Source organism: Camelus ferus, chromosome 12 (genome assembly GCF_009834535.1).
Source record: "Camelus ferus isolate YT-003-E chromosome 12, BCGSAC_Cfer_1.0, whole genome shotgun sequence".
Classification (NCBI taxonomy): domain Eukaryota; kingdom Metazoa; phylum Chordata; class Mammalia; order Artiodactyla; family Camelidae; genus Camelus; species Camelus ferus.
In genome coordinates this window covers 47,451,442-47,475,084 of record NC_045707.1, presented here as the reverse complement: position 1 = coordinate 47,475,084, position 23,643 = coordinate 47,451,442, and the positions used below count along the sequence as shown (strand labels likewise).

Genomic DNA, 23,643 nt, shown 5'->3' with positions numbered 1-23,643 from the left:
TTATTGAGGTTGAACACATTTTACTATGTTTATTGACCTTTTTGTGTGTTCCTTTTTTTGTGCATTTTTCTATTCATATCCTTGCATGTTAACTTTTTAAGCTTATGATACTCAACTACACATTTATCAAGGCTGAATTGATCCCCACAGAGGTATCAGAGAGAATGATAAAGTCTGTGAAATACGGTATAAAGTACAAGTCTATCACAACAGCCTTTTAAAAGATTTTTAGGTAATGTGCTTTCATTTCAATGATAATGTCAAAAAATAATATAAACATATTCAAGATCATTTAATTTGCCACTTTATAACTGAGGTATGTAATTTATTTTTATGTCCTGAATGGTCTCTTACGGTGTCAAGTACCACTGCTTGACGCACAGCCCAATAAGGAAAGAACAAATGTGGACTTAAAACATAAGTAATATTTTTGCACCAAGTAAGGGACAAATGACGTTGATGTCTCAGCAGATTGTCCAATGTAAGTTCAGAGGTTTCACAGCAGAATAGATAGAGAAAATTGTAGGAGCACTGATTCATCACACAGTCCACATCAGCACAAGCGGGCCCTGCTCAGAAGAATCTGGCACAGCACTCAGTACCATTTTTAAGTTGTGACTTGTCTCACTTATGGCCCTATGATTGCAAACAACAGAAGCAGATTCTGGCTACCTCAAGCATTAAATAACTGGTTGAAATGATACAAGAAAATGCAGAATTGAAGAAGAAAACCAGTCTCGGAAAGAAAACTAGACTAGGGTAGCTCCAGGGATCTCAGTACCAGGAATTCCTGGACTAGGACATTTTGGCAGCTGCCAGCAAAATGACTCAGCTATCTTCTATCTGTGTGTCTTTTTGCCCTGGATTCAAATTCTTGGATCCATCTAAGTCACATCCTCATCATTTGGCTGGAGGGGAGAGGGTGTTAGGGGAGAATGTATTAGACTTCAAAAAGCTACAGTTATCCAGATGGCTGATGGAAATCAAAGGTTATATATTCTCAAAGTATGTGTGAGATGTCAAGGGCCACTCCTAGAGGATATGGGGGATTTAATTCTTCCTGGGCAGGGGAGTAGTACATGAGACTTCTTTGTTAAAAAAAAAAAAAAAAAAGAAAGAAAAGGAAAATAAAATGAATGTCCAGAAAGGATTAAGGAAGAACATAAATCACAAAAAAACAACCTGCAGCTTAAGGAGAATGCGAAAGAAGGAAGCTGTCTTCCATGAAATGGATGAGGGAAAAGGGAATGAATAGGGCTCTTTCTGGCTGTATAAGGCCTCATGAGATTCCTTCTTAAGAGTCATAGTCAAAGAAACAGCCATCTCCAGAAAAATAAAATCAAAAGAGATTTAGATCTTTGCTTACTCTATTGATAAAATATTGAAGTTGAGGTATATTTTTAATATGCAGCAAAACTCTTTGAAATATACTTTAGAGTTGAGACACCTTTCTTATCACCAAGTTTTCTTATGTGCTCTGCAGTGGTTTCACCCCGACCCCCTCCCACCAAAATCATGTTCTCTGCTGTCTCCCTCTATTTCAGAGACTACTACTTGACATCTTCTTTCATTTGTCCCCAATTCACTTTTATGAATATCAACTGAGCCTCTTTGAATTTTTTAGTTTTCTTTTTCCTTTACTCTATTACCTGAAGGTACCTTTCTATATAACAAAGAAGAAACAAGGAGATGACCTAGAATCTAACAGGAGGGCCTTGATAATGAGTAGAATCCATAGTTTAATCATTTCCCTATAACCCTGATTGTATGTCACCAATATTTTTCATTTTGATTTAATTCAAAATATTTTTCTAATTTCCCTTGTGACTTCCTTGTTTGGCCCATGGGTTACTGAGTTGTGTGTGGTGTACTTTACAATTATTTAAGGATTTTCCAAATATCTTTCTGTTACTAACACCTAGTTTATTTATGCTGTGGCTCAAACGCATATTTTTGTACGCTCTTTAAGGGTGGAATATTCAACAAATGTCACTTAGGTCAAGTTGGTTAATCTTTAATTATAGTCTACCTTCAAATAATATTATGTCCTTAACAGTATACTCCAATTCCTGCCTCCCATCTTTTGTGCTACTCTTGTGCTATGTTTCATTTTACATGTATTATATACACATACTACGGTGATACTATTTTTGCTTTAGTAAACTATCAATCTTCCTAGAGAAAATGAAACTTTAAACTTTTTCGGTTTTTAACCTTCATTTTTGCCATTTCTAACACTATTTCTCCAGGCAGATCCAAGTTTCTGTCTGATATATTATTGCTTCTGTCTGAAGAAATCTCTTTAACATTTCTAGGAGTGACAGATTGCTTATACTTCATTCTCTCAGTTTTTGTTTGTTGGGGAAAGTCTTTATTTATGCTTCCTTTTTAAAGATATTTTTGACAGTTTTGTTCTTTCAGTACATTAAAGATATCACTCTATTGTGTTCTGACTGGCATAGATTCTGACAAGAAGACTGCTGTAACTCTTATCTTTGTTCCTCTGTAATAGGTCTTTTTTTTCCCTCAGGTTGCCTTAGAGATTTCTCTTTATCCCTGGTTTTCAGTAGTTTGAATATAATATGTTTAGGTACTGGGTTTGTTTTGTTTGTGGAACAGCTGTGTCTTAGAGCAATGCTTTCAAACTTTAGTGTGCATATGACTCTCCCGGGGATCCTGTTAAAATACACACTTAATTCAATAGGTCTGTGGTTTGGCCTGAGTTTCTGAACTTCTAATAATACCAAATGAAGGTGATGTAGTCATTGTCTGAGAACACTCTGTCAGCGGCAGCAGAGGCAAGTGATTTACCTGGCAGCCATTTCTGATTTTTTGTCTCTCACTGATCAAGTTCGTCTAGTAGGGTGTTAACATTCCCTTCTATTTCTAGTTGTATTATTGCCCCTTCAGGCAGCTACGGAGGAAGCCTAGCTTTTCTGGACCTGGATGCTAAGGATGCTCCTAAAGGTATGGAGGCAACAGAGCCTGGGAGGCTGAAGCAACCATTGGTATTATAAAATGAGAAAAGAGCAGTGATAGTCACAGGAACGAAGCACATCAGAAGCAGGGCAAACAGTAAAGCCTAGAGGGGGCGGTAGGAATCCGCACAGTTGCATAAAATGAGTCCGGTCCCCAGGGAATGCCCTCTAAGGATCTGGAAGTGGCGTACAGCACCTAATCGTGTCCCACTGGCAAGAATTCAGTCACATAGACACAGCCAGCTGCAAGAAAGAGTAAGAAGTGTTGACTTTAGCAGAGAAGCCATGTACTCATCCAAAACACCTATTGACTAGAATTAGAAGAGAACAGATGTTGGAGGGTCAGTTAGCAGTCTCTGCCCCAACAGCATATGTAACTCTTCCGTATGAACCAGATCATGCCCCAGATGCTTTCCCCTGATGATCAGGTCTTAGAGGATACCAAACCATTCTAGTCAAGGGATCCAGGTATTCCACAGGTATTGAAATTAGAGAATCCTTGAGGATTATAGACTAAGTTTTTTTTTTTTTAAAAATATAGGTAATGGGGATTGAACCCTGGACCTTGTGTATGCTAAGCATTGGCTATACTCTCTCTTCTAGACTGAGTTTTTTTAAAGGTTGCCTGGTGTGAGTGGGTATAGCTCAGTGGTAGAGTGCATGCTTAGCATGCATGAAGTTGCACAAGGTCCTGGGTTCAATCCCCAGTACCTATATTTAAAAAAAAAAAAGTAGGGTTGTCAGATTAGCAATTACAAATACAGGATGTCCAGTTAAATGTGGATTTCAGATAAGCAACAACAAAATTTTAATGTAAATATGTTCCAAATATTGCATGGAACATATACTAAAAAATTGTGTTGATTATTTGAAATTCAGATTTAACTAGGTGTCCTGTATTCTATCTGGAAATCCCACATTTAGGTGGATTGCAAAGAAAAACGACCTGTAAAGCCATTATCAGATGGCTTGATGGGGATACTTTATTCTCGCTACCACTGAAATTGCCTTTCTAGTCTATAAGAGATAATCAGTTGTGACTAATGTAGGTTTAGTTTTTCTCATGAAAAGGTATGCCAATTTGGCATGGTGATGATCCAATTCATATTTCTCATACGTTCATAAATTATATTCAAAATGGTCTACTTACAAATTATCAAGGCTTTTAATCTATAAAATCAGAATTTTAGGTTCAGTTATGCTCCTGAAAATACAAATACGGAACAAATATGCTCATGGAAGGCCTCCAGAAAACCAGAACATCCAAATCAGGAACACAAGCCACTTCTTAGCAGAGCTGAGGACTTGTAGATAGATAGACAGACAGACAGATAGATAGACAAGATGTAGATGGATATGAATTCAGGTAATTAAGTGGCAAGCCACAGCTTATTCCATAATATGAAATTTATTATTCATTAATAGCAATCAATTACCAAATTGACCCAAGCTAGGTAGTTTGGAATATAGTTGTCACCAAGGAAGATAGGAACTCAACAAAGAATAGTATCTCACACTATGGGTTTTCAAGTATGGGGAAAAAAAAAAACCCTGAAACCCAAAACACTTTAAAGACATAGTTAAGGCCTTGAAGAATCTCACAGGGAGGTTTTTGCTCTGGTCATACATAATTTCAACCCACTGCAACGTCTCACTTGATCATTCAAAAGCAATTTCAAAGGATCCTGAAGAAATTGTGACCCATGGCATGGCATAATTCAGATACTATTTCTAACCCCAATTGCTTTTTAAATTTCTTCATTAACCATTTATTGATCACTTAACACACGACATCTATCATCATGTTTTTCCAAAAATCATTTCTTTTTGGGCATCGGTCAATCATTTTGCCTCATGACTATAGTGAGCAATTCTGATTATGGAAGCAAGCCCTTGAAGAGAACAGTTTGATCTGCCAAATGTTTTATTTCTCAATCCTCCCACTCTACACTTGGTCCCCCATAACTTCCCTGTTGTTATGTCTAGCTTCTCCTTGAAACAGTGTTTTATTCCACTGTCATGGGACTAGCAATATCACCAAGGTCCTTTAGTGGGGTTAAGACTGGACAGTGGCAACACCTTAATCTTCTTTTATGGGATCCACATAGCATAGCTCAACATACAACATGTAGGAAGCAGTAGACAGAGAGCTTAGGAATAGAGATTTAGGGACTAGACTGCTTGTGGTCATATCCCAGCTCAATCCAGGTTGTAGCTGAGTAATCTTGGGCAAACTACTTAACTTCTCTGTGTCCCAGTGTCTTCATATGTTAAGAAGGAGATAATAATAACTCAGGGTTGTTGTAAGGATTAAATGGCTTAATTTATGTAGAGCACTTAGAATAAAGCACTTAATACATAGACTACAGCAAGTTCTCCAAAAAAATGCTTCCATCATCACATTGCCTTCAATCTGACCCCTCTGTAGTCAGATTTCCCTCTGTCTCCCCCATATAGGGATAGTTATGGTTACATTTAGGACCCATCTAGATAATCTGAGACAACCTCCCCATTTCAAGGAGAGATTATCACATCTGCAGAATGCTTTTGCCATGTAAGGTAACTCTCACAAGTTAAAGAATTAAGACCTGGATATCTTTGGGGGTCATTATTAAGCTTACTACGCTCACTCTGGGACAAAAAGTTGGCTTAGCATTGTATATAATTATCTCATTTAGTCTGCATAGAAATCCTTTGAAGATGTGGTTTTTAATTCCCGTTGTTGAGATGAGATCACTAAGGCACAGAAAGCTTTGTCAGGTATTCAGGAAGTGGTAAAATCAGAAGTTGAATCCAAGAGCCTTGGATTCCAAAGCCCATGCTGTCAATCATTACACTCAGCTCTCTCTGCCAATGTTTGGTGGAAGAAAGTGGAATATAAAGAGGTGTCTAAGGCAAGATACTTCCCCAAACTAAGAGAGCCCCGGGCAGTCTAACAGCAGCCTTATGGACAGGGAATGTGGGATTGAGAATTGTAGCATCACAGAAGACCTCTTGATGGACTTGACGATGTTTTGCATGGACTGTTCCTGAACCTTGAATTCAGGACTCAGTCTTGCTCACTATAATATTCCCAGTAATATCACAGTGCCTAGCATACTGCAAGTGTCCAGTAGATATTTGATGAATGAAGGAATGAATGAAAGAAATGGTATCCTGGTTCCTTCCAGGCTTGATGGTTTTACTTCCACCTCTCCTCTGTAACACTTTCTCTCCTTTTTGCCATTTCTTGGGATTGGAGCTTCATTCTCATTCTGCTGGGAAGTTCACTGTTGGAGAGGGAGTTTGGAACCGACCTACAAAAGATCACCATCAGTAGGTTGCTACTTTTCCTATTCCCCAGGTTCTTCAAGGCCAGAACAATGTTGTTACCCTGTCCTAGTAAAGACTCCTCAGAGAATGGCAAAGGCAGGACATTACCCTGAGGAAGTGCTCCCAGGATGGGGGACAAATATTGATGGCAGACTTGCCATTTCACCCCGAAGGCTGAAATAGCATGTGTACCCTGAAATGGCATGCTCATCCTGTTACTTAACTCCCATGCCTCACTTCCTGCAGATAAGAACAGTTCAGGATTGTTTTCATCTATAACTCTAAATAAATAAGAATAATCTGTTTATGGTTACCAATGATGTGTTAAGCTAAATGAAAAGCTGTACAACAAACCTGAAGAAGATAACCAATCAACAAACAACTCAAACTGCTGAGTTCAGAGACAAAGTAGCTAAAATGCTTGAGGAATAATTTCATTAACTCCTCTCTCCACAGTTTGTAACAGTCATCAAGTTGATACACCGGTCTCTTCATTCAAGCCTCTGCTCAGAGTCACCTTCTGGAGGCTTGCCATGAATATTTAAAACAGGCTGTCCCCTGTCACTTTCTAAGCCATGTGCCTGTTTTATTAACCTCAGAGCACTTATCACTCTCTGAAAAGAGCATCTCTTTTCAAAATCTAGACTTACCTCTCAGAATGCAAGCTCCAAGAGTCTCTATGTGTTAGACCCTATAATGATGGTCAACACCCAGCAGACGGTCAATAAATATTGTTAAATGAATATACTATATGAGCTTCTCAAGTAAGTGGTGGGGAGGAGGGATAAAAAAGAGAAGTTGAGAAAGAGACTATTTCTTTATTTAATCTAACCTTCCTTCCCCCATCGAAGTTCCACTGCTCCAGACAAAGGCAGGCAACCAGCACAGTAAAAGAGAAACAAAAGAAGCTAATTCATGGCTTTTATGCTGCCTGATCATTTCAGGGATTTTCACAGATAATTTTGACAGATGTAATTTTTTTTGCCTTAGGTGCTGGCATTAGAAACTTAACACTCCACATTGAGATGTGGTTTCTCATACTTATAAAAAGGTTGGCCTACAGAGGGTGCTAGTTCACTTCGAAAAGCTAACATGAGTGACTAAGCTTTCACTGGGTCCTGGAAAGAGTTTACCAAGCAAACTGGGAAGCAGCCAGTAACAACTAATGAAATGTTTAAATTTGCCACATTTTGCTTCAAAATGAAAGTTTAAGAAAACAAAAAAAAGCAATCTGTGAAAATGTGAGAAGCATTCAAAGACCTCCCCTAGAGAAAAGAAGTAGCTTCATTTTTCAAATGCAAAGAGAAGCCAGGCTAAGAGAAGCATCCAGAGGGAGGGAATATTAGGCATATTGTGAAAGAGAGGCCCGAGGTTGGGAGAAATTGCACGTCTTGGAGGAGGGGTTGGCAGACCTCTGCCAGATTCCACCCCACACCTCATGCTGGGAAATGAGGACTTTCAGACATGGTGTGAGATGCCTGTGGGTGTGTTCCCCCCCCCCCCCCCCCGCTGTTTAACTGAACACATCATTCTTGACCTGGGTTTCAGGGCTCCGCAAGGACTGGGAGGGAGGAAAAACCACTTGACAGTTTTGAATTATGTACTTGGTCACTGTAGGCTCAGTGGGAACGAAGAGGGAGCCTCATAAGAGGGAGAAGCCTCTTCAAGGTTTGGATCTGCTAAGAAAGCTTCAGGAGAGGAAATGGAGTCAGCATGTGAGTTCTCTGTGAAAACTTTTGAGCCCTCTTGGAATGAGCAACAGTTGAGACAGCTTTGATAGTCCAAAGTGAACCTCAAGGCAGAGACTCATAATGTTAGTACTCTAGCCTTCATATTGCAATGATCAGATACGAATTTTCAAGGAAATTTGGACTAAAAAATCTGTAAGAGCTGTAACACAGCTTATTACATATGGTGCTTTCAATTGGTGACTGTCCTTGCTTTTGTCAGTTCAAGGTGGGGTGATCACTTTACTATAAATGTTCAATGGCTAAACTTTAAAACAAATCAATAAAGGGCAAGGAATTGCTCGCAAAAACAATCAGCCACCTCCCTTGATTTAATTGTAAAATCAATCAAATCAGGGGTTTTGTCACAGTGTAGGGAAAACATCTATTTTCCCTATGAACTATCACATCAATTAAATGATTTATTTGGAAGACATAGCTACAGTCTAATGTTTTAATCTTAAAAAATGTTTATCTTTCCAACATGTTTTCAAGATTCTGAAGTCAGCTTCTTTTTCCCTAAGGATTTGCTTCATCTCAGATGCACTTCTAACCTTTCTTCTGTTGTTATTTTTAACCATTAGCCATGTATTCAAAGTAGAAAATCTACTTAAATGCTCAAAAGTCAACATAAGCCACAAACCTAAACACCAGCAAGTGAGGATGGAGAAGTAACAATTATTGAGGTCTTAGAGGTCTTACTGGTCTTACTGGGAGCCCCTTTGCACTTTATCTTGACCTCAAAACAACGAAATGATGAACGTACCGTTCGCTCCGTGCCATGGTCAGGGTTAACAGGGTAAGGCCACGTGCCAGACAGTCACGTCAATGAGCAAAGCATGCCAGTTATGAGGACTTGTTCTCCATGGGGAGGTGCAAAATGTTTCTGGGTCCTATTTTTTCAAGAGAAGCCAGTAGATTTATGTGAAATCTCCTGATTTTTGAAAAAGGGTGCTAATTGAAAGAAATGTTTTCAATACTGTGTGAACCACATAAAGGAAATCTGGAGCAGAACCTGGCCCAGGGACTGCCACTCAGCAACACCTGCTAGTGGGGTGAAAATAAGGCTCAGGAAGGTGATACCACCCAGCTGCACAGCTGGAGGTGACACTCAGAGAGGCATGTGTTTCCCAGAGCTACGACTTCCTGACTACATGATTCTTAGATACTGACACTGCTGCTGATGGGTTACATATATGAAGTCCTTTTTCACATATGCAAACATAGCAAAATCCTTCAAAAAAAAAATCACAGTACACTGATTCAACATCAGGGTTTACCGCATACTAAAGCAAGTAAGCACAGGTTTCTGAAGGGAGTGAAACTTGGGGCTGGGGCTCCTCTAAGGTATCCTTCCCTCTGACTGTAAAAATCACCAAATAAAAATCAAATCTGGATTTAGTAGGAAAAGACTGTATTCAAAAGGATTATTGCAAAGGGGAGAAAGAGCCTTTGGCAATAGGGGAAAAGCTTTGACCACAAGGTCTGCACGTGTTCCCAGAGTTCGTAGAAAGGGTTTTCCTTTTACAGGGAGAGGGGTAAACAAGAGCTGAGTGTGGGCAAGTGGGATGAAAGTGGGGCCAAGAAGTTTAACCCTGAGGCCAGCCTGTTTGAAGGAGGACTCCCAAGGGAGGGCTGCAGGTGGGCTTCTGTGGAGGGCGGGCCAAGTTTCAGGGACCTGGTATTAGGAGAGAAAGTTTAGTTGACAGACACTTTGTCCCGACTGATCAGTGGGGACAGGCTGTTCAACTAATCACTTCTGTGGCAGACACTGGGAATTTGGTGTCTGTATCTTTCCTTGTCATAGGCAAGGGGGCCTTTTGAGTCTTATCTAAGTCATACGGGGAGGGGTGGTTTCCTGCAGTAAGCCATTTTCCAGAACACGAAATGGCGAGGGTCTTTCTCAACCTTCAGGTAAAATTCAACATTGTCCAAACACAAGTACAAGGTGGACAAAGGATGAGAATGAGATCAGGCCTGTCGCCAAGGCCCAAGCTACTTAAGTCCAAGGTCGACTCTCCTCACAGGAAGGAGGGACAGAGAGAAGCTAGGAAGTTCCTGGTTTCCTGTGGAGAAGGGTGAGCTGTCATAGAGGCTCAGGCCTGCTGGCTCTGGGCACACAGAGGCTGGCCTGGTTGGCTGAAGGTAGCCACTGGGAGGAGTAGCATCATTTCCACTAACACCAAGGGAGCAGGTGCAGACCTGGTAGGTCACAGATGTGGGCCCCAAAATATCCTTAAAAAAAATTGGGAGCCATTTCAGGATTGGGGAGCCAATAGAACATGTAGGACCAGAAGACCCCTTGGATTTTACTCATAGCCATCCCCACAGCCATCATGAGCCATCAGGAAAGACTCAAAAAAAAAAAAAAAAAAAAAGGACATTAGTAGGAAAAAACAAATAAGAAAATGACTCAGAAAAGTTCCAGGAATCAGTTGATGGGGGCTTGTGTGAAATAATATTTTTTCTTTTGATTACTATTATCTTGGACCCTCACTGTATCTCAGGGTGATGTAATCTGGGAGGTGATATTTGCCACATTACATTTGTATAGATGATCACATTCTCTGTAGGGATGCAGGCCACCAGGGAATGCCCTTCATTTAACGTTTCATTACATCAGATCCTCCTTTCTGTTTAACTTGATCTCATCCCCACCATTCAACTCAGATTTATTGCCTTTGTCTTACAGTCTAAAGAACTCGAGGGCTGCTTTTGAAGTGGACATGAAATGTGTCACCCCAAATAGACTACCCACGTATCATTGAAAGTTTAAAACAACAAACAGAACAACACAAATGCCTTCCACTGTTTTGAGCATCCCAGGAGGTCTTCCCATTGTTTAAGTCACTTTTGAGTTTAAATTGTTGTCATTCTAGTAAATTAGCTAACATCTGCTGTGCATCTGGCAACGAAGGCCACTCTATTAAAAACCAAATACACCCTCAACTTGAGTCATTCATTTAATGTTCAGGACAGCACTCACTGTCTCACAGTAATATAATGCAAGCCACATGCCACTGTAAAAGTTGCAGTAGACACATTAAAAAAGAGAGAATGAAACAGATGAAATTAATTTAACAATATGTTTAATTTAGCCCAGTATATCAAAAATATTATCATTTAAGCTGGTAATCAATATAAAAATTATTAATGAGTTATTTTACATTTTTTTCTTTATACTAAGTCTTCAAAATCTGGAATGTATTTTACTCTTTGGGCACATCTCAATCTAGACTTCCTACTGACTTCCTAATCTTACTGAAGGGGGTCAAGATATGCCACCCCAAATATGCCACTCTGGCGTAAGGATGAAAGCAACTGAGTATCAACTGATGCAGAAAGAATTCTCTGCCCTCCCATTATCTGCCTAAAAGCAGAGCATACACTTCCCTTTGTAAAGGTGCCCCACTCCCTGCATCAGGAAGGGAAGAGCAAATTTTATCGCTGGAGACATGGAGATGAATTTGCATCTGCAAGCCTTACTAGATAACTCTTATCTTCCATTAGTTCCCCAATATATTCCCTAGGCATTTCCCCATGATTTATAATTCCTTGAAATCCTAACTCCCTTTCCTTTGTTTAAATGGTATATAAGCCCCTAAATCTAACCACTTCTTTGAACTTCACTTCCCTTCTGTGAACTCCTATGCATATCAATAGCTGTAAAACTTGTGTGACTTTTCTCCTGTTAATCTCTCTTCTGTCAGTTTATTTTACAGGTCCCCAGGTCCTGAATTTAAAAGGGTAGAGAACGTTTTTCCTTCCTGATACTACCTTTCAAGTGCTCAATAGCCACATATGGCTAGTGGCTACAGTATTGAACAGGGCAGGTCTAAGAGAATGACACGTGGTATTGTTCTAATGTAAACTTCATTTCTAATCTCCACCCCCCTTCTTTCTTATATAAAAACTATTTTTGTCAGTATTTTCCATGGTACTGCAGAAATTCAACAAAAATAGTATTAAATTTTAAAAACTGGTAGAATTAATAGCTTAATTGAGGCTACAGTATCTCAATTTTAGATTCTTGAAGGTTCCAGAGCAGGAGAAAAAGTCATTCCTTTCCAAAATTCCTTCATACTTTGGTCTTGAAAAAGTTTTTACTAATAGTTTTCCAAAATTAAAAAAAAAAAACTCAATTCAAAAATTATATGTGATTTTTATTTAAAAAAAGACATACAAACCAAGACTAAATCAAAGTAAAAGTCAGATTTGTACCTTGCTGCATTTTCTATTATGTAGTCAACGGTGGTTTCTAGCAGTGCTTTTATTCTGGATCCAGGGTGGGGAAACTCTTCAGAGCCCAAATAAAACAGCTACATGTTCTGAAGTTAATTAGAAGTATAAATCATTCGGTTATAAATAGTAGGATATCTTATTCCGTGGTTTTAATTATTTCAGATCTTTGGAACAACAAATGGATTTGATTAAAGTGCAATTTGATTTATAAAAATCTAATTGAGGGCATATGTTTTAGCACTTCTAGTATTTCTCCAAAAACTTAAGAATGTGCGTTTCTCCCTTGGTATATTTTTTGGCTTTATTTAAGATTGACACAAGTGTTCAATATCTAAAATCTAAGATTAGGATTAGGTGTAAAATCACTACAATACTGTTATTTTGTTCTTTCTACATCAACACATGCCAGACATAAAAAATGAATTGCAGATCTTTCATCCTACTTTTCTTCCATGCCCTGCTCTGCTGCAGTACTTGCCTACTTTTCTGAATGAAGACTCATGCTGTGGCAGTTCAATGAAAATAATCTTCCTTTCTCTTTAGCCTATTTTTACCCCAAAGGGTATTTTTTTTCACTGTATACTCCCTGGCAAAGAAGAAGTTAAAAATTCACCATTAATAGGCTTGGATCTATGGCTTGGTTGGCTCTCTGGTGATACTAATTAAATATTTAATAAATGAATGACTCTGTGAGTCACTAGATGAATGAAGATGGCTATAACCCAGGATATGACAAATGACTAGAAAACTGGTGCTAGAATCAGTTCTGGGAAGGCTCTGAGTGTCATCCACAGTCTTTGTTCCATCTTCCAGAAGTAATCCATGATGACTATTATCTAGAAGCTTGTACAAAAGTAAATCTGCAAAGAGTGATGGGTTTTTTTGGTTGTTAGCACTGTTCTTCAAAGTGCCTGAAAAACTGGTAAGATTCTTTTTTCCATCAGTAAGAATGTTTTATTTAAATTTTGCTGTTTTGATGCCTGGTCAGATTCTGTGCAACTCTGCAGTCCTTGCACCCTACCAAGTCACAAATACACAAGCTGTGGCAAGCTGCTGTTCAGTTTAGCTGAACTATTCACCTATAAAACTGAAACTGTTAAGAAAATGAGCATATCATTTGAGTGGCTCTTCTGAAACCAAAAGTCAACCCCACTCTGGTGCTTCCAGCTTTTTTTCTATCCTCAGTCTACCTGAAGGGTTTTAAATTATAGCCCACAGACCCCTACTCAGATTATGGCTTTGAAACCATGGTTATGAACTTTTGGAAATAATGTGCTTCATTTATTTTTTCATTTTTCTGGAAAGAGCTTTCAGTAGATTCTTGAAAGATTAGGAATCCCTGCTCAAAGCAGACACTTATCAACTGGGAAGAGAGGAGCAGCATTGTTATAATCAGCCAACAGTGAAGACCCTACAGATGCTGGACTGTCAAGGACCTTGCTCAGCTGTTTTGCATCAAGAGAATGGACAATCCTGGCCTAATATTTACACATCAGCAATGGTGTGGCTTTTGGTGTGGAGGCCTCAATTCACTCTATGCTTAACTGTAAGCCACACTGGGCTTTATTAATGAGAAGCTTTAGCCATAGAGAGATCTGGTAGGAATGGTACATGAAATGGTTGTGTCTTGAGTCTTCTGTGCCACACCTACACAGAGATGGCAATTAAAGTTAAGAGCACCATCTTTTGATACAAGAGCAAAGGAGGAGCTTGACCACAAGGCAACTGCCCTGTCATACCATGAAAATAGCTACATGTGGGGACATTCATCTCTATGAATCAACTTCCAAGTTTATCTAGGTTATTGAACTAAAAACCATGGGGAAAACAGAACAATTATATTCATTCTTTTCTTCCAAATTTTATTGAGGTCACAACAAGAGTAATTTATCTCCCTGGGAAGTTTTATGTGTCTGCCTTGGTCCAAGTTCTTTTGATTAAAGAGGCAGAGAATAAGAACAAATTATTTTTTCAGCAAAATTAGCTACAGTTGCACTTTAACCCCTTTAATTTAATTAATATGAAGAGCTACATGCTTTATTCTATATTATCTAATACAAGAGAGTGTTGAGGGTAAATTATAACAGTATATGATTTATCCCAGGAATGTAAAGATGGTTCAAAGACAGAAATTATGGCAGTGTAATTCATATTAATGGACCAAAGGACAAAAATCACATGATTTTCTCCTATATCTGCAGAAAATAAAGTTTAAATCTATTCTGAACTTTTGAAAAAGATGTTTAGAAAACAAAGAGTAGAGAAGAAGTCCCATAACTTGATAAGGGCATTTACTAAAACTCAGCAGCAAATTTAATATTTACTGAAGAAATATTAGAAGTATTTCTTTTAAGGTTGAGACTAAAACTCAGGTGCCTTTTCTCACCCTTAATTTCCATGTGATATTGGAAGCTTTGGCCACTAAAATAAATCAAGAGAAGGAAATAAGTGTAAAGATGGGAAGGAAAAGAGAGTCAAGAGGCTCAGCTATGGTTATTTTCAGATGATATAAATGTTTGCAGAAAACTCAGAAGAGATTCAACAGAAAAACTAGAACTGTTGATGTATTAACCTAGGAATCAACCTAACAGATATGCACAAAATCTCTCGGAGAAATCTTTAAAATTTTACTAACCTAGTATTTTTCTAACTTTAATTACATACAAATCACCTGGGGATCTTGTTTAACTAGCAGATTCTGATCCAGTAGTTTTTTTTTTGGGGGGGGGGTGTCTAAGAGTTGGCATTTCAAAACCTCCCAGGTGAGGCTCATGCAGCTGGTCCATGGACCACACTTTGATATCATAGCACTGAAGCAGTTAAGAATAAATGGAAATATAAGACATGCTCATGTGGAGAAATCTAACCATGATAACGATTGTAATTCTCTCCAAACTACTCTACAATTTTAATATCATTCACAGCAAAATTTCAGTAAAATTTGGGGGGTTGGGGGTGTTTGCTTAATTTACATGAAAACAATTAAAGTTCCTTTTTTTCCAGAAAAAAAGAGCCAAGTGGGGGGAAAGGATATTCCCCTACCATATATTAAAACATATTACAAAACTAAGGTAACTAAAAAACACAATTTGGTAGTGGCAATAGGAACAGACAGTAAACAATAGGACAATAGAACATAGAGTCCAGAAACAGACCTCAAGATCTTCATTCATGAAAGAGGTGGCATCAGAAATTAGTAGAGAAAAGATAAACTGTTTGGTAGATGGTGTGGAGAAAACTGACTCACCATAGGGACAGGTTAAAAGTTACACTCTAACACACACACACGTACACACACACACAGGGAGCAAAAACCTGCAATGGACTATGTTTCTGGATGGAACTGACTTAGGCTTCTGATTCCAAGACAGAAGCAGAGGAGAGACTAACCTTACTTTCCAGCAGGATGTTTCCCCACATGAGCACATGGGATCTACCACCTATCCCCTTCAGTTATTTTCTCTGAGTCTTGTACTTCATGGAAATTCCTCCAAGTTTCTCACAATGAGCCAGTCCTTGGACATGGTCCCAATATATTGCATTGTGAGCTTTCAAGAATTTTTTATCTTCATATTTTATTGTAAAATTGAGCCACATTAACAGCTACTAACCAGATGCAGGTTCAACTACACTCAACTTTTTGATTATTGAGTTCAACATATTAGCAGTTTTTTCCAACTTTGTATTGTCCACAAATATGATTTTCATATCTTCTTTGTTTTCATTCAGGTTCATAATAAAAATATTTGAATAGGCCAGGGCCATGGACAAAGTTCTCAGACAAATAATTAAGAGTTTCCACAAAGCTGATATGGATCCATTAACTAATCAACAGTGTTTGGGTAAGGCCCTTCCTGATTCCCTCCCTTTGTATATCTACTCTTTCTATAGCCACAGCCATAGAGAATTCCAGCTATGGGCTTGGCCTCCCTCCGTGTCTAGGAACAATCCTAGGAATTTGAAGGTCTCTAAACTAAAACTCTAGAGCTCAAAGTTGGATCATGTTTCCTCTTAGTATAGTATTGGCTTTCATCCAAAGTGTAACAACTAGGCTTCTACCATGTGGCCTATTCTTAAGTTACTGTTTTGATGAGTTGCTTTTTAATCCCTATTATCCTATGATTAGCACATTTCCATTTTTTAAAAATAGTTAAACTTGAGTTCTTTTCATTTACTTCCCCTACGTCTCCACACAAGAATTTTTTCCTCCTGAAATCCAGCACAAGAACTGGAAACCTGCAACCTGTCAATTTTCCTGTGGTGCCAACTCTTGCCTCCCTAGGTTTCTAATGATCATTTGCACCCTATTCCCAGCACACTTTCCATCTTTTAGTATGTCCCACTGTTTGTATTAAACACTTGTCAGCCATCCCCATGCTGATTGCTTGCCTATACCATCATCTACTTGCTATTTGTCACAGTACTGTTAAAATGCAGTGACCTGCCAATCGACCAGCCTTGTTTTCCTCTAGCATCCTGTCTTTATTCAACATCTGCATCTTTCCCCAATATTTTCCCATTTTGTGGACCAAGACATTATAAGCAGATTTATCTGACATTTGCTGAAATCAAATATTTCCATGACTTTCTCTGATATGTAATTTACTATCCACTAATTTTATCAAAAAAGAAATAATTTTAGCTTAGCACACTTGGTCAGAGTAGATTCTACTGTTTACCATTCATTTCTCTAAATGCTTGCATATGAAATAGTGTTCCATTCTCTGGGATGACTTTTATCTGGGTATGGAGATTTGAATGTCCATCTCCCACAAAGTTCTGGACAACAAAGCCATCAATTTATAATCACCAATGTATAGACAATAAGAAAAATTTACTATCTCATATAACAAAAAATCTTAGAGTAGGTCGGTGCCAGGTTGGTTGATTTAGCAGCTTAATGATATTATCAACAGCCCAGAGTCTTTCCATATCTCTGCTCTGTCATTATCACTATTTGGCCTTGCCCTTGCCTGGCTCCCTCCATGGATGCAAGGGAGCTCCCACAGCTCTGAGTATCATGCCCAGCCAAAAATAAGGACTGTTTTCCTTGTTAAGTGCTCTTTTAGGAGCAAGGAAACCTCTCCCAAAGGCTTGCTCTCACTGGCCTCTCATTACATTTTATTGCACAGAACTGGGTCACCTGCCCCTTCCAAACCAATCACAAACAAGCTCAGACTGATCAGAATTTAATACTGAGACACACAGGGAAAGGATGGGCACCCCTTCAAATTGGCTTTTTATCAGACAGGAGAAAGCAGGCAAAGGCTCTTGGCTAGGCAACCACACTGTCCGTTCCAGACAAAGGAATTACTCCCTAATTTGGAGGGCGAGGATATTTGAAGACAGTTACTGAAGAAGACCCATTAAAATAGCATGGATTTTTATCTGTTCAAAATAGTTGAAAGCAGGATTGTGTCCAAAACAAAGGGGTAGATTAAGTTATCTCTAAAATTCCCTGCCAACTGTTTAATGCAGTGATTCTGTTCTCATTGTTTCCACTGGGGAAACTGCTTGCAATTTGGAATTGTGCACATCAGCAATGTCTGTGCTGCCAGCAAAAGTGCACAGTTGCTGATCTGTGAACATTTCCCCTAATAGCACATTTGTGGAAAACTGAGTCACAGGGATTCTAGGTACTGTGAATCCATTGTCTGATCAATTTTCTGAATGCCTTGTATCTTAGACACTGGCAGCTTCCCTGTAAACAGACAAACTGTAATGAAACAATTGACATAGAATATGCGTTTGGAGCAAAGCAAAGCAAGTTGGGCTAACTAGCTTTTCACTGGCAATGTTCCATTTTATTTAGTTTGGGCTGAAAGCAGGAAATTGTGTTTTATAAGGCAACAAATTAAATGTGGATGTGAGTGCTACGAGAGAAAACTTGCAGCAAGTTGACCTGACTCATTTAATCATGTGCAGAGACATGACCATGCTACATGGTGAGCTATTCAAATGACATACATTCCATGTGACTTCCACCTCAGCAACCCAAGTCCTTCTAGAGAAAACTAGAGGAATGAAGGGGAAAACTGGATGAAGAAGAAGGTTATTTTTGTGGCAGTCAAGGTATGATTATTTGCAGATCCATAAATTATCAGCCAAGGTTCTTGCTTCTCTGGCAGTAAGACTAGAAAGAAGTAGCTAAATGTAAGTGATACTGCAGGGGTAGTAGCATCATTGGACCCAGCCAATGATTGGATCTGGGGAGCAAGAAAGACTTGAAGATAATGTTGAGCTTTCCAAATGAGAGATTTAGTAATGTTATTGAAAAAATTACTGCATGATGGACACTATGTTAAAGTGGTTAACATAATTTTTACGTCTCTCACTTCTCCCCATAGCTCTGTTAAGTCAGTACTATTGCTATTTCCATTTTATAACCAAAGGAACTGAGGCTTCAAGGGATTCTCTTAGTAAATGATAGATATGAGATTAAAATCTAGATCCCAATTCTTTTTTTTTTTCCTACATAGAGGGAGTTTTTTTTTTTTTTTAAACTTAGTCCTATTTTTTAATTGAAGTATAGTTGGTTTACAATGTTATATCAATTCCTGGTATACACTGTAATGTTTCTGTCATACATATACATAAATGTATTCCCTTTCATATTCTTTTTTCATTATAGATTACTACAAGATATTGAATAAAGTTCTCTGTGCTATCCAGTAGAAATTTGTTATTTATCTATTTTATATATAGTAATTAGTATCTGGAAATCTCAAACTCCTGATTTATCCCTTCCCACCACCTTCCCCCCTGGGTAACCATAAGTTTGTTTTCTATGTCTGTGAGTTTGTTTCTGTTTTGTAAATAAGTTCATTTTATTTTAGATTCCACATATAAGTGATATCATACAGTATTTTTCTCTCTGGCTTACTTCACTTAGAATGACAATCTCCAGGTCCAGCCATGTTGCTACAAATGGCATTATTTTATTCTGTTTAATGGCTGAGTAGCATTCCAATGTGTGTGTGTGTGTGTGTGTGTGTGTGTGTGTGTGTGTGTGTGTGTATACCATAACTTCTTTATCCAGTCATCTGTCAATGGACATTTAGGTTGTTTCCATGTCTTGGCTATTGTAAATAGTGCTGCTATGATCGTTGGGGTACATGTATCATTTCAAATTAGAGTTCCCTCTGGATATATGACCAGGAGTGGGATTGCTAATAGATCCCAGTTCTCAATTTATCACTACACTCTGCCTTCCCGGGTGGATAGAAGGAAAGTGAGGCATTTCCATTTAGACATAGTATTTTTTAAGCATAAATGGGCATTTGATTGAAGATGTTCAATAGGCTATAGGAAATGTGAAACTAGGTTTAGGGAAAAAATTAGGCTGGATGATAGATTTGGCAGTCATTTGCTGAGAGGTACAAGTTAAAGTCATGAGCTTGCCCCTGGAGACTCTGAGGTCTACCAAGTCAATTTTGCTGTGCAGATATCTTTAGGCACCTCAAACATCAGAAATTGGAAGAAAAACTGATTAACCCATAGGCTCGTCTTACTGGTTTGACTGGCCCACTAGCTCCCTGTATGACTTTGGGCAAGTCACTTAACCACTCTGAACCTCTGGTAAATGAAATCTCTTCCGTTCTGAAATTCTAGGCAAACAAAGTCCTAGACTAAAGCAGTTGCAGGGGGAGAGGAAAAGAAGATGAATACAAGAGTTACTGCAGGGACAACTGACTGGATGCCAAAAGATGCAAGAAAAGGAGAGACAGAGATGGAGGTAACTTTTCTAACCTAGAATTTAGGAGAATCGGTACCATTAACCAAGACAGAGAAGGAGGTTGTGCCAAAGAGTTTGGGAGAGATAATGGGCTTTGTTGTGAATGTGAGGAATTTGAGGTGTTGTCCACATGGTATTTTGTTGGGCACTGATAAGTAAATCGTTGGACTAGACATTTATTTATATAGACACTGAACATAGATTTGAAGGTAAGAGAGCAGAGCCAGATGATTCATCAGATAACCTTTGAGATCTCCTCTGTCTCTGTGCCTCCCTGACCACCATCTCCATAGCAATGTGACTCACTGGCGGTGTTGGATTACCTCCCGGTGGATCAGCTGGTTTTCATGCTGCTGACAAAGGGCAGAGCACCCTCAGTATTTTCTGAATGAGCGGCAATGTGGCACTGGGGAGTTTAGGTAGTTTCTCCCACCCCTGTTCAGTGCTCCTTCCCTTTCTTTTTATACTCCTTTCTAATAAGCCCCACCTTGAACTTTTCCACATCTTGAAATTCCTTCCCTTAATTTTTCTCCCATTAGGCACTGCTCCTTCAGTGGGCAGCTCTTCACTATTTCATTCATCTTTTTCCCCATAGCCTCCAGTTTCATTCATACCCTTTCTCAGCCCCCATGAAAAGCTTCCTGCCTCCTTAATTACTGACCATCAGTAATTCTACCCTTCAATCTCTTGCATCCTTATTTTAATTATCAATAGCCAATTTATCCCAGGCCTTGAATTAAGTGTTCTGTATGCATTAGCTCTTTTAATTGTTACCATAATCCTGTGTGGTAGGTACAGGGAAGGAACCAAGGTTTGGAATAACTGCATTACTTGCCTGAGTCCCACAGTGAATGATGGGGAGCAAGGAGTGGAACCCAGACTGTTCGATGCCACAGCCCACACTCTACTCACACGTGTCACTGCTTTCTCTGGTCAGATAAATGGTTTTGTGATTCTTACCTTTGACCTACTTTGTCCTACTTTTCTAAAGTGTTCTCAGCATTTTCATTAATGAATACAACAATTAGTTAAGCAACTAACCCTTAGATACAGTTTTACAGAAAGCCCTTTTAGTTGTACATTATCACTCCCAAATCAACCAAACCCACACATCATATACACATCATCTACATTTAAAAAATCATTTCATTCCTGCTTATCTCAATTTAATGAAGCTAACAAGGAAGAGTTTACATATTAGTGGAGGAAAGCATTACAAAAAGAATATGAGGCATAGACCCAATTTTGGTTAAAAAAAAAAACACCCACTTGCATGAGATACAGATGTACAAGATACAAAGTAACTGAATAAAAGTAAACAACAGTGAATGATTACATATTCTAAAGAAAAACAAAAGCAGTAAACACCACAGGAATCCATGGAAGAGGAAAACTTGAAGGATGAGTGGGATTAGGTGCCTGGAGGACAGATACCAAAGTGAAGACACAAATCAACGTCTTCATCACTGACCATTATTTAGCAAGCACCCCATGGGTTGGATATTAAATTAAAGTTATTGGGATAAAGAGATGTATAAGCTACTGTCTTTCTCTCAAATAGTTGGATTATGGAAAGGCCTAATTTAGAGATAGTGAAATAAGTAGCAATACGAAGAGGCACATAATACATGGATCAAGAGTTGCAGTAATTCTGAAAACGAAAGGAACTTATCCTAGCAACAGAGATAAGCACAGGGACAGAGAGTGAGCCATAATGCATGGAGCAAAGGGCTCACTTGTTGTAATGATAGTTTTCTGTAAGTCAGGCAGTGAATACAATTGATACAAGGAGTGTAGAGGCAACTGGAGGAAACAGAAATGTGATTTGTGAGGGCAGGATATGAAGAGGGGCTACTTTTCCTAGTCAGCAGCATCAGAGAAGGCTTCCTGGTGGAGGAAAGTAGGTCACATGGGCCATAATGGTCAAGCAGCATTGGCAGGACCCTTCTGAGCAAAAGCACAGGTTAGAAGGTGCACTTGGAGTGTAGGGAGAAAGAACAGAACCTACAGGTCATTCACTATTGCTGTGAGAGCATGTGGAATGACTTTGAAGACACAGGTGGAGGCTGAATTGGAAGGGTCCAGGTGGCCACATTAGGGAGCCTGGACTTGATGTTGAACCACTGAAGGAAGTATGTCAAGCATCCTTCAGGTTGAGGGGCTGTAGGAATTCCATTTAGGTTGGGCCCAGCTTTCAACGAGCTTCATATGCCAAACTGAGAGTCTTTCCTCCATGTGAGTTTTCTATGATCACCATTCTTGTAGTTCAGAGAATAAACTGGGCACTAGACATTCCAAGAAAACAGCCCAACTCAAAGTAGAGCTGCTGAAAATTTATCAGCACCTAAAAGAACAGGATGACACAGTATTTCAAAGGGCTGTGTATGAAAGGTGGGCGTTCTCTGGAGTCTAATTTCAAAGCCCAGAGTGTCTCCTCCTCTGTGTCTCCCACTTATCACTAACTCAAAACAGGTCCAGAGAACACTCTTCACTTCCTCTTTTTCTCTATCATCAACCTTTCAGTTCGCCTTGAGTCTTTTTCTTTTTCCCACTTATGATGACCGCTTGGTCCTAATGTGGAGAATGCACAGCTGAATGCCATTTTCATCCACTGAGTGTCTGCCATGTCCCAGGCATTGCTTTGGGCACTTTAAAGCATGATCGCGTTGACTCCTCATATTGACAGTCAAAGGTGAGTGCCGGTTCACAGATGGAGAGTCCAAGGCACAGACAGGATCAATAACTCTCCCTGGTTCACACAACTAGTGATGGACAGTGGTAGGAGTCACACAGGTTTTTCAAGTACAAATTCAAACACACCCTTCTCCATTTCAAACCCTTGGTTTGATGTCTCAGTGCTGTTATGATTAAAACCAAATATCTTCGGCATGACATACAAAGACTAGCATGGTGATTCCCTGCCCTGTCTCTCTCTCACCCTACAAACAAACTCAGACAGCTGGCGTCCAGGGCTGGAGGTCCTGGACACTTTAGTATACAGTCTCCAGGTTTCCAAGCAGCTATTTAAGTTCCTTTATATACTGCAAGTTATAAATTGTACTCCAGCAGTTTCCGATATAAGTTAACAGTCTTTCTCACCAAGGAGATGATCAACAAACAAAGAGCCTTTCAAAGGATGGTTGGGTCTGGGCTGGGTTCCTCATCTCTTGGTTTATTCGAGGTCTTCAGTGTGTTCCACCCTCCTCAGAGATTATCCTGTGCTATGGCACAAGGCTGCTTCCCTGTATAGGGGCCCTCATTCTCTACTGACAGGAAGTCTATGGTCTTTCCTCCTGTTGAACTTGGCTTTATCACTAAGTGGCTCTGGGATTTTGTGTTGTCAAGTCTCCTTTCTAGGTTTCCTCCTCTAGGCATAACACTGCAGCCAGACTGTTGTCTCCAAAGTGTTGCTCCCTTCAAAAAGTTTAGAATTCCTTAAGGGCTTTACCCAGTAGTAGAAAAGAGAACTCACAAGTTTATTAACTAGGACCCCATATTGCTATTGTCCGTTATAATTATTTAAACTTTCTATCTTTAGGACATTTATTGTTACTTCTTGTAAATGATAACTGTGGAGAAGGTCACAAGTTATTTAATGCCTTTAAATGTCATCCAAAGGTACTTTCCAGCTGAAAAATTCCATGATTTT

The 23,643-nt window shown here is 39.1% G+C and overlaps 1 long non-coding RNA gene across 1 annotated transcript in view; it reads right to left on the bottom strand.

Annotated features, from left to right (window-relative positions):
- Positions 1-300: 300 nt before the first annotated feature.
- The window catches only part of LOC116667727, a 305,537-nt gene continuing 282,194 nt past the window's right edge, over positions 301-23,643 (bottom strand). The window contains exon 4 of the long non-coding RNA XR_004324745.1: positions 301-3,221. This is a non-coding gene — a long non-coding RNA (uncharacterized LOC116667727). The remainder of the gene's footprint in view (positions 3,222-23,643) is intronic.